Source organism: Cetorhinus maximus, chromosome 3, assembly GCF_964194155.1.
Source record: "Cetorhinus maximus chromosome 3, sCetMax3.hap1.1, whole genome shotgun sequence".
NCBI classification, from domain to species: domain Eukaryota; kingdom Metazoa; phylum Chordata; class Chondrichthyes; order Lamniformes; family Cetorhinidae; genus Cetorhinus; species Cetorhinus maximus.
In genome coordinates, this window is record NC_135881.1 from 20367461 (window position 1) to 20378033 (window position 10573).

Here is a 10573-nt window from a genome sequence, read left to right on the forward strand (position 1 = left end):
TGTCTATGCAAATTATTCACACCATGGTTACGGCATTAAACCAATTTATGGACACAGAAAATGTACACAGAAGTATAAATATTACAAAGGTTGAGCCAAAGCACTAGGCACAAGACATGATCATTTTTATGTATTTTTAGAAACATCAAAAAATTGCAATAGCCAACTCAGAAATTAACGTCTAAATTGACATCCAACAACTCGTAACACCTTAACTCCAACTGCCACTCCGAGAATACAATATCCAGCTGCTGAGATCACTGAACAAATATGGATTCCTCAGACAAAATGCTAGTTATTTAAGTGAAGCACATAAAGTCAGACATTAATAACTGAACGGAGAGGCAGGCAGGCAGGGACAGAAAGAGAGGGAGGGAGAGGCAGGGAGAGAGAGGGGCAGAGAGAGAGAGAGAGAGAGGCAGGGAGAGGGGGGAGAGAGAGAGAGAGAGAGAGGAGAGAGAGAGAGAGAGAGAGACAGACAGACAGGGAGAGGGGGGAGAGAAAGAGAGAGAGAGAGAGAGGGGCAGGGAGGGGGGGGGGAGAGAGGCAGGGAGAGGGGGGGGAGAGAGAGGCAGGGAGAGAGAGAGAGAGAGAGAGAGAAAGAGGCGCAGGGAGGGGGGGAGAAAGAGGCGCAGGGAGCGGGGGGGGGAGAGAGAGAGAGAGAGAGGGGGGCAGGGAGAGAGAGAAAGAGGCAGGGAGAGAGAGAGAGAGAGAGAGAGGGGCAGGGGAGAGAGAGAGAGAGAGAAGCTGCAGGGGAGAGAGAGAGAGAGAGAGAGGCAGGGGAGAGAGAGAGAGGGCAGGGGGGAGAGAGAGAGAGAGAGGCAGGGGGGAGAGAGAGAGAGAGAGAGAGGCAGGGGGAGAGAGAGAGAGAGAGAGAGGGGGGGAGAGAGAGAGAGAGAGAGAGGGGCAGGGGGAGAGAGAGAGAGAGAGAGGGGCAGGGGGAGAGAGAGAGAGAGAGAGAGGGGCAGGGGGAGAGAGAGAGAGAGGGGGCAGGGAGAGAGAGAGAGAGGCAGGGGGAGAGAGAAGAGAGAAGAGGCAGGGAGAGAGACAGAGAGAGAGGGGCAGGGGAGAGAGACAGAGAAGAGGGCAGGGAGAGAGAGAGAGAGGCAGGGGAGAGAGAGAGAGAGAGAGAGAGGCAGGGGAGAGAGACAGAGAGAGAGGGGCAGGGGAGAGAGACAGAGAGAGAGGGGCAGGGGAGAGAGAGAGAGGGGCAGGGGAGAGAGAGAGAGGGGCAGGGGAGAGAGAGAGAGGGGCAGGGGAGAGAGAGAGGGGCAGGAGAGAGAGAGAGGGGCAGGGGAGAGAGAGAGAGGGGCAGGGGAGAGAGAGAGAGGGGCAGGGGAGAGAGAGAGAGGGGCAGGGGAGAGAGAGAGAGGGGCAGGGGAGAGAGAGAGAGAGGGGCAGGGGAGAGAGAGAGAGGGGCAGGGGAGAGAGAGAGAGGGGCAGGGGAGAGAGAGAGAGGGGCAGGGGAGAGAGAGAGAGGGGCAGGGAGAGAGAGAGAGGGCAGGGGAGAGAGAGAGAGGGGCAGGGAGAGAGAGAGAGGGGCAGGGAGAGAGAGGGCAGGGGAGAGAGAGAGAGGGACAGGGAAGAGAGAGAGAGGGGCAGGGGAGAGAGAGAGAAGGGCAGGGAGAGAGAGAGAGAGGGGCAGGGAGAGAGAGAGAGAGGGGCAGGGAGAGAGAGAGAGAGGGGCAGGGAGAGAGAGAGGGGCAGGGAGAGAGAGAGAGAGCAGGGAGAGAGAGAGAGAGAGGGCAGGGAGAGAGAGAGAGAGAGGGGCAGGGAGAGAGAGAGAGAGAGGGGCAGGGAGAGAGAGAGAGAGAGAGGGGCAGGGAGAGAGAGAGAGAGAGGGGCAGGGAGAGAGAGAGAGAGAGGGGCAGGGAGAGAGAGAGAGAGAGGGGCAGGGAGAGAGAGAGAGAGAGGGGCAGGGAGAGAGAGAGAGAGAGGGGCAGGGAGAGAGAGAGAGAGAGGGGCAGGGAGAGAGAGGGGCAGGGAGAGAGAGGGGCAGGGAGAGAGAGGGGCAGGAGAGAGAGGGCAGGGGAGAGAGGGGCAGGGAGAGAGAGGGGCAGGGAGAGAGAGGGGCAGGGAGAGAGAGGGCAGGGAGAGAGAGGGGCAGGGAGAGAGAGGGGCAGGGAGAGAGAGGGGCAGGGGCAGGAGAGAGAGAGAGAGGGGCAGGGAGAGAGAGAGAGAGAGGGGCAGGGAGAGAGAGAGAGAGAGGGGCAGGAGAGAGAGAGAGAGAGGGGCAGGGAGAGAGAGAGAGAGAGGGGCAGGGAGAGAGAGAGAGAGAGGGCAGGGAGAGAGAGAGAGAGAGGGCAGGGAGAGAGAGAGAGAGGGGCAGGGAGAGAGAGAGAGAGGGGCAGGGAGAGAGAGAGAGAGGGGCAGGGAGAGAGAGGGGCAGGGAGAGAGAGGGGCAGGGAGAGAGAGGGGCAGGGAGAGAGAGGGGCAGGGAGAGAGAGGGGCAGGGAGAGAGAGGGGCAGGGAGAGAGAGGGGCAGGGAGAGAGAGGGGCAGGGAGAGAGAGGGGCAGGGAGAGAGAGGGGCAGGGAGAGAGAGGGGCAGGGAGAGAGAGGGGCAGGGAGAGAGAGGGGCAGGGAGAGAGAGGGGCAGGGAGAGAGAGGGGCAGGGAGAGAGAGGGGCAGGGAGAGAGAGGGGCAGGGAGAGAGAGGGGCAGGGAGAGAGAGGGGCAGGGAGAGAGAGGGGCAGGGAGAGAGAGGGGCAGGGAGAGAGAGGGGCAGGGAGAGAGAGGGGCAGGGAGAGAGAGGGGCAGGGAGAGAGAGGGGCAGGGAGAGAGAGGGGCAGGGAGAGAGAGGGGCAGGGAGAGAGAGGGGCAGGAGAGAGAGGGGCAGGGAGAGAGAGGGGCAGGGAGAGAGAGGGGCAGGGAGAGAGAGGGGCAGGGAGAGAGAGGGGCAGGGAGAGAGAGGGCAGGGAAGAGAGGGGCAGGGAGAGAGAGGGGCAGGGAGAGAGAGGGGCAGGGAGAGAGAGGGGCAGGGAGAGAGAGGGGCAGGGAGAGAGGGCAGGGAGAGAGAGGGGCAGGGAGAGAGAGGGGCAGGGAGAGAGAGGGGCAGGGAGAGAGAGGGGCAGGGAGAGAGAGGGGCAGGGAGAGAGAGGGGCAGGGAGAGAGAGGGGCAGGGAGAGAGAGGGGCAGGGAGGAGAGAGAGGGGCAGGGAGAGAGAGGGGCAGGGAGAGAGAGGGCAGGGAGAGAGAGGGGCAGGGAGAGAGAGGGGCAGGGAGAGAGAGAGAGAGGGGCAGGGAGAGAGAGAGAGAGGGGCAGGGAGAGAGAGAGAGAGGGGCAGGGAGAGAGAGAGAGAGGGGCAGGGAGAGAGAGAGAGGGGCAGGGAGAGAGAGAGAGAGGGGCAGGGAGAGAGAGAGAGAGAGGGGCAGGGAGAGAGAGAGAGAGAGGGGCAGGGAGAGAGAGAGAGAGAGGGGCAGGGAGAGAGAGAGAGAGGGGCAGGGAGAGAGAGAGAGAGAGGGGCAGGGAGAGAGAGAGAGGGGCAGGGAGAGAGAGAGAGAGAGAGAGGGGCAGGGAGAGAGAGAGAGAGAGGGGCAGGGAGAGAGAGAGAGAGAGGGGCAGGGAGAGAGAGAGAGAGAGGGGCAGGGAGAGAGAGAGAGAGAGAGGGGCAGGGAGAGAGAGAGAGAGAGGGGCAGGGAGGAGAGAGAGAGAGAGGGGCAGGGAGAGAGAGAGAGAGAGAGAGGGCAGCGAGAGAGAGAGAGAGGGGGGCAGGGAGAGAGAGAGAGAGAGAGGGGCAGGGAGAGAGAGAGAGAGAGGGGCAGGGAGAGAGAGAGAGAGAGAGGGGCAGGGAGAGAGAGAGAGAGAGAGGGGCAGGGAGAGAGAGAGAGAGAGAGGGGCAGGGAGAGAGAGAGAGAGAGAGGGGCAGGGAGAGAGAGAGAGAGAGAGGGGCAGGGAGAGAGAGAGAGAGAGAGGGGCAGGGAGAGAGAGAGAGAGAGAGGGGCAGGGAGAGAGAGAGCGAGGGGCAGGGAGAGAGAGAGAGAGGGGCAGGGAGAGAGAGAGAGAGGGGCAGGAAGAGAGAGAGAGAGGGCAGGAAGAGAGAGAGAGAGGGGCAGGGAGAGAGAGAGAGGCAGGGAGAGAGAGAGAGAGGGGCAGGGAGAGAGAGAGAGAGAGAGGGGCAGGGAGAGAGAGAGAGAGAGAGGGGCAGGGAGAGAGAGAGAGAGAGGGGCAGGGAGAGAGAGAGAGAGAGGGGCAGGGAGAGAGAGAGAGAGAGAGGCAGGGAGAGAGAGAGAGAGAGAGGGGCAGGGAGAGAGAGAGAGAGAGAGGGGCAGGGAGAGAGAGAGAGAGAGGGGGGCAGGGAGAGAGAGAGAGAGGGGGGCAGGGAGAGAGAGAGAGGGGGGCAGGGAGAGAGAGAGAGAGGGGGGCAGGGAGAGAGAGAGAGAGGGGGGCAGGGAGAGAGAGAGAGAGGGGGCAGGGAGAGAGAGAGAGAGGGGGGCAGGGAGAGAGAGAGAGAGGGGGGCAGGGAGAGAGAGAGAGAGAGGGGGGCAGGGAGAGAGAGAGAGAGGGGGGCAGGGAGAGAGAGAGAGAGGGGGGCAGGGAGAGAGAGAGAGAGGGGGCAGGGAGAGAGAGAGAGAGGGGGGCAGGGAGAGAGGGGGGGGCAGGAAAGAGAGAGAGAGAGGGGGGCAGGAGAGAGAGAGAGAGGGGGGCAGGGAGAGAGAGAGAGAGGGGGGCAGGGAGAGAGAGAGAGACAGGGGCAGGGAGAGAGAGAGAGAGACAGGGAGAGGTGGAGAGAGAGGCAGGCAGGGAAAGGGGGAGAGAGAGGCTGGCAGAGAACATGATCTCACAACCGCTTTGAATTCCAAATCATCAAGAAGAAGAAGAAGAAAACAGTGATACTTTTTAAACTTTGTTCCTGGGATGTGGGCATCACCAGCAAGGCTAGCATTTATTGCCCATGAGCAGGTGGTGATGAGAGCCTCCTTCTTGAATTGCTAGTCTGTGTGGTAAAACGTACTCTCAGTCCCAACATGTCGACAATTCCAGTATTTTAATCCACCAATGAAGCAAGAGCAATATATTTCCAAGTGATAAAATGGGATGCGACTTTGAGGGGATCTCACACTTGGTGGTGTTCCCATGCACCTTCGGCCCTTGCCCTCCTAGCTGGCAGAAGGTACAGGTTAGAAAGTTACTGTAGAATTAGCCTTGATGAGTTGCTACAGTGCATCTTGAACCTGACACACATCGCTGCTGTGCATCCATGGTGTTGGGGCTGAATGTTTTTCGGCTATTGATGGGGTGCCAGTCAAGCAGGATGCTTTATCCTCAATAGTGTCGAGCTTCTTGAATGTTGTTGGAGCTGTACTTATCCAGGCGCATGGGCAGTATTCCAACACACTCCTGACCTGTGTGTTGTTGACGATGGAAAGGTTTTGAGCAGTCTGATGAGGAATCACTCACCACAGAATTCCCAACCTCTGACCTGGTTTTGCATCCACAGTATTTATATGGTATGGTCCAGTAAAGTTTCTCTACAGATGCTGCCAGACCTGCTGGATTTTTCCAGCATTTTTTGTTTTTCATTTCAGATTTCCAGCATCCATAGTATTTTGCTTTTATCTTATTGCCAGTAGGGAACTTGACTATGGTACGGCTATGGTAACGTTGCTGATGTTTGTGGGGGTGAGGGGGTGGGGTGGTGGTGGTGGTGAGACCCTCTCTTGCTGGAAATGGTAATTTCTGGGCACTTGTGTGGCATGACTGTTACTTGCCACTTATTAGCCTAAGCCTACATGTTGTCCACATCTTAATGCATGCAGCCATGGACTGCTTCAGCATCTGACAAGTTATGAATGGTACCGAACACTGTACAATCACCACCAAACGTCCCCATTTCTGCCTGATGATGGCAGGAAGATAACTGATAAAGCAGCTGAAGATGGTTGGGCTCAGGATACTGCCCTGAAGAACTTCTGCAGTGTTGTCCCAGAGCTGAGATGATTGGGATCCAAGAACTACATCCATCTTCCTTTCCTCTGTGCTAGGTTTGAATCCTGCCAGTGGGCAGTTGCCCGCCACAAATCTCCGATTCCCACTGACTTTAATTTTGCTGGGTTCCTTGATGCCACGCTTGTTCATTCTCACCTCACCTCTGGAATTCTCTACCCTGATCCATGTTTTGACCAAGACTGTAACAAGGTCTGAAGCCAAGTATTCTCAACACAACCCAAAATGAGCATTGGTGAGCAGGTTAGCAGTGACTAAGTCACACTGTCAACAGCATATCCCATCACTTCACTGACGATGGGATGATAAATGACCAGATTGGACTTTTCCTGCTTTTCGAGGACAGGACATACTTAGGCAATGTTCAACCTTGTTAAGTAGGTGCCATTATTTTAACAGTATGGGCATAGCTTGGCTAGAGGTGTGGCTAATTCTGGAGCACAGGTTCTCAGCAGGATGTTGTCAGGGTCCATAGACTTTGTTGAATCCAGTGCACTCAGCCATTTCTTGATATCACGGAGTGAATCAAAAATTGGCTGAAATCGGGCTTGTGAGATGGTGGGGCCCTCAGGAGGAACCAGAGATGAATGACACTCTTGGCACTACTGGCTGAAGATGGTGGCGAACGCTTCAGCCCTGTCTTTTGCACTTCACCAGCACTAATGACGGGAATGTTCGAGGTGTCCACCACCACTGACAACTGGATGTGAACTGCAGAGCTTTGATCGATCTGTTGCTGGTGGGGTCATTTAGCTCTTGCCTATTGCATGCTGCTTCTGCTATTTATCATGTATGTAGTCCTGTGCTGTAACTTCACAAGATCGACACGTCATTTTAAGCTACACCTCATGCTGCTCCTGGCACCTCTTCTACACTCATCATTGACCAGGGTTGCTCCCCAGTTAATAGTAGAGTGAGAGATGTCTCAGTCTATGGGGTCTGCAGTCCAGCATATCTCACACATCACAAAACACTGCATTTGCACCAGAGATCTTTCCCCCACCTTGAAAGCATTAGTCTTCTTTATTACCAGTTAAGGTATTAGGTGAGGTGAGAGTGACTGCACTTGACATCAAGGCCACATTTGACTGAGTGTGACATCAAGAAGCCCTAGTGACTCTGGAGTCAATGGGAATCAGGGGGAAAACTCTGCTGGTTGGGGTCATACCTAGTACAAAGTAAGATGGTTGTGGTTGTTGGAGGTCAGTCATCTTAGCTCCAGGACATCACTGCAGGAGTTCCTCAGGGTAGTGGCCTTGGCCCAACCATCTTCAGCTGTTTCATCAATGACCTTCCTTCCATCATAAGGTCAGAAGTAGGGATGTTCACTGGTAATTGCACAATGTTTAGCACCATTCACGAATCCTCAGATACTGAAGCAGTCTATGTCCAAATGCAGCAAGACCTGGACAATATCCAAGCTTGGGCTGACAAGTGGCAAGCAACATTCACGCCACAGAAGTGTCAGGCAATGACCATCTCCAACAAGAGAGAATCTAACCATCACCTCTTAACATTCAGTGGCATTACCATCAATGAATCCCCCACTATCAACATCTTGGGGGTTATCATTGACCAGAAACTGAACTGAACTAGCCATATAAAAACTGTGGCTACAAGAGCAGGTCAGAGATTAGGAATCCTGCAACAAGTAACTCACCTTCTGCCTCCCCAAAGCCTGTCCATAATCTATAAGGCACAAGTCAGGAGTGTGATGGAATACTCCCCACTTGCCTGGTTGAGTGCAGTTCCCACAACACTCAAGAAGCTTGACACCATCCAGGACAAAGCAGCCCAATTGATTGGCCCCACATCCCAAACATTCACTCCTTCCACCACCAACACACAGTAGCAGCAGTGTACACCATCTACAAGATGCAGGAAGTCGTCAAGGCTCCTTAGACAGCACGTTCCAAACCCACGAGCACCATCATCCAGAACGACAAGGGCAGCAGATAGATGGTAACTCCACCACCTGGAAGTTCCCCTCCAAGTCACTCACCATCCTGACTTGGAAATATATCACTGTTCCTTCACTGTCGCTGGGTCAAAATCCTGGAACTCCCTCCCTAACAGCACTATGGGTGTACCTACACCACATGGACTGCAGTGGTTCAAGAAGGCAGCTAGCTCACCACCAGCTTCTGAAGGGCAACTAGGGCTACAAATGCTGGCCTAGTCCACGTCCCATGAATGAATAAAAAAGAAATTAGAGGAAAAGTCTATTTCTACTAATCAGACAACATTGCTTGGACAGCACTCACATCCTTCTTCTACAACAATCTTTTCTCCATGGCACTATTCTTGTTCTATGATCATCATGAAACCATAAAAACTACAATATACCACACTGATGATGTTGAGTTGCAATTATTAGGAGAGTGAAACCTTTTGTGTTCTTGTTTGGCTAATCTACCATGTTGTCAATATTGGCATATCAAACTGACCAATTTTTAGATATATAAAAATGTTTTTTTAAATTTTCATATGTATCTAAACAGATTATACGTAAAAGGCCTTTAAATTACATTAATTCAACCTTAAGCTGCAAATCTACCTGCATTCTAACATATTACAAGACAATAACTGGATTATTCTATATCCGATGGATTGGGTAGTTGCAATAGTGTGTCTGGTCAAGAGGGCCTTATGTAATTTAAAAAAAGCTAAACATAGTAAAATGGCATACAAAGGTAGGACAATTCAAAGGTGGCATGTAATCTTTGCCAAATCAATCTATTTTTTCCTCATTTTCGAAGCATTGGTGATTTAAAAAAGCAAGAGAGCTCCATAAATAATATTTAATCAGGGATATATCCAGGCCATTGGAAGTGTTTTAAAACAGACTGGTCAAAATAAAAATCAAGGTAATTTCCCAAATGAAGATAGACTGGCATAATAAAGTCTTGTCAATTTAACATTATGACTGTTTACTGAAAGACTGTTAAACTCAAGTGTATGGAGAAGTTGGAATTGCAAGTTACCTGGTGGAAATTGGCTGATGCCACTCAATACAAAAGGACAAAACAAAAACGTCAGACTTTCTCAAGCTCTTATATGTCAAAGCAAATTCGTAAAATAAACACATGGCTTTTTAAAAACTCACTTAACTTGGAGCATGTGCATTTCAGTACGAAACTTATTTTGTTCATAAATTAACTAATTGTGTCTAACATTTTATGTAAGCAAAAAAAAAAAGTTGAATAAAATGCTGTCACGCAAAAACAAACAGGGGAGCTCCCATGACTGGGTGGTTCACCCTCGAGTTGGCAGCTTGACTACATTCGGACTTTATGGCTTTCCCACTTATCAGACCCCCATCTTACAAGTCCAGTAAATCCTCCAACATGATCAACAGCCCCACACCTCACTCAGCTTTGAGGGTTAAAAAGTTGTGTTTTAAAGAATTTAGTTTGACAGCTTCTCGAGTGCAGCCTCCTGGCTTTGTCTTTAGACGTGTCTATCATGTGATATATATATATAATCAAACATATATATTTTTTATACATATATAAAAATGAGAGTGTACATGAATGCGTTTTTCTCCCAACAACTCCAACCCCCCCACCCTTACTTCTCTCTTCCAGTCAACAAAATGGTGTTTAAAAACAAAATTGCAAGAAAAAGTGATATGCATTCGCACGACAGAAGTGCATTTAAGTTATTACAAGCTAATTTTGGCATTTATTCTCTTTCTCCCACCCCCCCCCCCCACCCCACCCCCAACCAAAAAAAAAGAGCGTATGTTTATATATAAAGTGATCCGTCCTCCTTTTGCAAACCATGACTGAGCAAGTTACACAATGGCGCCCGACCCCCCCCCCCCCCCCCCAAACAACCACCACCACCACCACCACCAATCTCCTTTCCCCAATGGCCCGAAAGGAGCCGGAGCCACGCAACCAACCTCGTCAATTTAACGTGTACATTTTATATTACAGCAAAAAAAAAATTAAAACTTTCGGGGGGGGGGGGGGGGAAAGAGAGAGAGAAATAAAAAAAAAGAGAAACTCACCTTTTAAATCCTAGAAGAGCGGAGTTTTTGTGTTCATGACCTCAACTGTCATCGGGGTAAACGGTTGGTTTTTTTTTTGTTGAGATTTTTTTTTTTCTCTCTCTTTTCTCTCTCTCTCGTTAAATTATAATTTGACGAACTTGGTGGGATTTCGCCTGTCGAAAAGCTTTTTCTTCTCTCGAATATTTTTTTTTTGGTAGTCGTCGTCGTCGTCGTTGCTGGTGTATATTTTAAAACAGTAAATAAGTTTTTTTTTTAAATCCTCGTCAGAAATCGACTGCCACAAGAAATTTATCCGGAGTCTTCGATGGATTGTTTTTTTTTGCCTCTCTCTCTCTCTCTCCTTTTCCTTATTTCTTTTCTCTGCCCTCAAATGTTTACTCCCCCCCCCTTCCAAAAAAAAACCTTCTCTCTGCTTCTCTTGCCACGTCCCAAAAAAAATATATATATATAATATATGGAAAAAAGAAAAGCCGCCTCAAGCGTCGAGCCTTTTGTTGTTGTTTCCTCTCCTCTCGTCGCTCTCAAAAGACACTTTTATTTTTTTTTCCCCCCCCCTCCTCCTCCCCTTTAAGAAACCCTCCACTTACTGGGTGGAGGAAGAAAAACAAGACT

The 10573-nt window shown here is 51.7% G+C and overlaps 1 protein-coding gene across 12 annotated transcripts in view; it reads right to left on the bottom strand.

Moving 5' to 3' along the window:
* The window catches only part of kmt2ca (lysine (K)-specific methyltransferase 2Ca), a 455613-nt gene extending 445258 nt beyond the window's left edge, over positions 1-10355 (bottom strand). For all 12 annotated transcript variants that reach the window (XR_013575392.1, XR_013575394.1, XM_078537008.1 and 9 more), the window contains exon 1: positions 9959-10355. The gene's annotated coding sequence lies outside the window, so the exon portion shown is untranslated. The remainder of the gene's footprint in view (positions 1-9958) is intronic.
* Positions 10356-10573: the final 218 nt, after the last annotated feature.